At 37.7% G+C, this 3,650-nt stretch overlaps 1 pseudogene; it reads right to left on the bottom strand.

The window, feature by feature from the left end:
- Positions 1–1,395: 1,395 nt before the first annotated feature.
- Positions 1,396–3,201, bottom strand: LOC130955018 (pentatricopeptide repeat-containing protein At2g36730-like; annotated as a pseudogene).
- Positions 3,202–3,650: the final 449 nt, after the last annotated feature.

The raw sequence follows: 3,650 nt of genomic DNA, 5'->3' as shown, positions 1-3,650 counted from the left end.
GTGATTTAATTTATTTTAAATATGTATTTATATTCCAACATATACTTTATACTAGTGACTGATTTTAGTAATTGATTTTAATATACATGTAGCATTACTCAAAAATATCATATCGGTTTATGTCACTATAGCATACTCTAAATACCAATTTTCACAATCAAATTTTAAAAAAATAAAGTTTTTTAAATTTTTTAAAAAGTATAAATAAAAAATTTTAGAACCGAGTCACAAACCAATTTAAAAATTTTACTCTAAACACTAATTTTGTACGCATCAAATTTTTGCCTCCTTTTGTCGGCGATCTAACATCTATTTTTAGATGATGAATCTTTCACACAATTTTTAATCACTAAATTATAATTAATTTTTTATTTGTATCTGATAAGCCTCTATCTTTAACTTTTATAATAATAATTTATTTAATCTAAATATCTAATTGAACATTTAAAAAGAACACTTACTTAAGGATAAACGAAATATCTTGATATAATTTAGAATGAATACCTAAATTATTTTTAAAAGATTTTATATTGAATATTTTAACTTTTATTACCAAATTTTTATTATTATAAAATTTTTTGAATTATTTTCGTCGGATATATTAGTCTTACTATTATTTGAAAGAAAATTAACTTGTCTCATAATAATGTTTTTTAAGATTTAATTTTCTTAAAATAAAATTTGTTAGAGATTTATTTATTTAATATATATATATATATATATATATATATATATATATATATATATATTAAAAATTTTATTAAAAATAACTTAAGGATCAATCTGTCTGACAAACTTTAAAAATAATAAAAATAAGGGTAGTGCTAGGGAGCCAATGGCTTAAGTGTACAATGTGTACAATGGACTAAATTTTTGGTCCATGAATAAAATGAACATCACCATACTAGCTAGAATAACCATCCGATACCAAGGATAACCATCCGAATACCAAGGATAATAAACATCTCAATAAAAAATTAAACTGATTTTGGGGTTCACCAAGGATCGAACTTTTGACCTTTCGAATCTAGAACTCTAATACCATATTTGAAACCACTCATCCCAAAAGCATAACCTGACAGGACAATGTAACACTAATGGTCATATCTCTAATACTTCTTAAACCTCCATTGTACACATTGTACGCTTAGGCCATTGGCTCCCTAGACTTTTTCTAAAAATAATATAACGAAATCTTTTGGACAATGCTCAATTAAGTAGCAACAAGGCTCCACCCTGGAGTAATCTTTTGGACAATGCTCAATTAAGTAGCAACAAGGCTCCACCCTGGAGTTTTCTTTAGTCTTTCTTCTTTCATAACCTTCCTCAGTCTCAAAACTTCATTCCATTGTCCAGCCTCTGCATATATATTCGACATAGCAACATGAACGACATAGCAACATGAACACCATGATTATGAGGTTCCAGAGCAAGAATTTCTTTTACGACTCTTTTAGCAACCTTGGTATTTCCATTATTTTTGCAAGCTGCCAACAAAGCTCCTAAAATAACAATATCAGGCTTCCAAGGCATTCCTTTTACCAGTTCCTCTGCCTCTATCAACTTACCCTCTTTTCCAAGAAGATCCACCATGCACCCATAATGTTCAATCTTTGCGTCAACCCCATACACATTTTTTCATCGAATAAAAGATCTCACGACCAACATCAACCAAGCCAGCATGACAACAAGCCGACAAAACCCCCTAAGAAAGTGACATTGTTAGGGACGACAGCTTGCTCCTCCTTCAGCTTCTCAAAGAGACCAAGAGCATCTTCAACATGTCCATGAGTAGCCAAGCCAGAGATCATCACATTCCAAGTAACAACATTTCTCTCAGTCATTTCATCAAACAACTTCCGAGCCATAACAATCTCCCCATTCTTTGCATACATGTAAACCAACACCGTCCCAAGAATCACTTTCACTTCAAACCCCTTCACCTTCATGAACCCATGAATCCTCTGCCCAATCTCAAGATACCCCGCCCGAGCGCAAGCCGATAACACTGAAGCCAGCGTCGCAGCATTGGGCTCCAATCCATCCCCAATCATCTCATGAAAAAGCCCCAAACCCTCATCATAACATTGATTCTGAGCATACCACAAACCATCGTCGTCCAAAGACTCAAACTCCTGTCCGGCATTTCATCGAACATAAGGCGCGCAAGGGCAAAATCTCCGGAAACAGAGTAACCCCTGACCAAACCATTGGCCACGTGGGAATCAAAGCACAGCCCGAATTTCAGCACGTGTGTGTGAACCTGGGTACAGGCTGGCAGGGAGGGAATGTTAGAACAGGCCTTAAGGAGAAAGGGAAGGTGTGTTTCCCTGGAATAGCGCCTAGCTTCCTCATGGAGACGTAAAGGCAGAGAGAGTAATGGGGATTGGGGCTAGAGGCGTGGGCGCGGATGAGGGTGTTCCACATGAAGGTGTTGGGTGGGTATGGGAGGGAGGAAAGATTCTAGAAGCGAGGGTGAGGTCGGCGAAGGGGGAGAGGGCGGGAGGAGGAGAGGAGGCGGCTGGCGGCAAAGGGGTCTTGGCGGATGCGGCCGGTAAGGATCATCTGGGCGTGGACTTGTTTGAGGTGGTGTATTGTGGTGCATTGGTCGGCGAGGAGAGAGAGACTAGGAGGAGTGGGCGGCGGAAGTGGAATGGTTGAGAAGGTTCGTGGCGGCGGTGGTGAACGCGGGAAGCGGTGTTTGAGCGAGAAGTGCAGTTTTGGCGGCACCATTCGAAGAAAGGTTGTTGGTCATCACTGACCAGAGACTCGGAGTTTCCCAAGGTATCCGCCACTGGCGGCAGCGAGGCAAGGTTGTTGCCGATCGGAGCTCGAGTCTATTGCTGACCGATCAGTGTACAAGGCGGCATTCAATTCCCCACACAGAAGGATGAAGTGACCATTCAACAAGCTAAGTGCACTTTCTCTGATTCTTAATTTCTTATCGTACATATATGCATGTTATTTGAGTTTGACTTCAACTCTTTAAGCTTTTTTATGAGTCAAACCTTTACATTCGGCCAATATCTAGTGGCAAGTGGCAACTTAACAAATGATCGTGAAGACACGCATCCAAATTTAACGAAGGCTGTGACTTGTGAGTGCTCTCTTACCCATTTCAAATCAAGAAACAGAATAGACACCAAAATTAAAATCAAGAAATAGAATACTTATTCTCCTCTAATGACGCACCAAGAATCCTCTCCCTCATTCACATAAAAATAAAAAAAAACACACACACACACATCCCAAAAAACACTCACCCAGAACCAGAAGGCCAAAACACGAAGCATCTGCCCCTCATCCTTTGGCAAAGCACCTTGTGCCACACCTCTCCATCCCCTGTCTCCCTTGTCGCTTTTATAATTTTTAAATTATTTTAACTGAATTTTTCCACATTATAGTCAACGGCGAAAATTCTGAATCCTTTCTTTAACAAACAAAACAAAGGTTTTTTCTTTTTGATAAAGCTGCTTAGAAAACTAAAACAGAAAATAATATAAAAAAGAAAAAATTTTGGGGAAGAGAACTCCACAAAAAATGCATCATATTATTCACAAATGATGAATTACAACCAAACTACACAGAATCAACTAACTAATTTTTTTTCATGATTAAATGCATAATGCTGTTCACATGATGAACTACAA

Source organism: Arachis stenosperma, chromosome 10 (assembly GCF_014773155.1).
Source record: "Arachis stenosperma cultivar V10309 chromosome 10, arast.V10309.gnm1.PFL2, whole genome shotgun sequence".
NCBI lineage: Eukaryota > Viridiplantae > Streptophyta > Magnoliopsida > Fabales > Fabaceae > Arachis > Arachis stenosperma.
The sequence above is the reverse complement of the archived record's forward strand: the minus strand, read 5'-3'. Positions and strand labels throughout refer to the sequence as shown.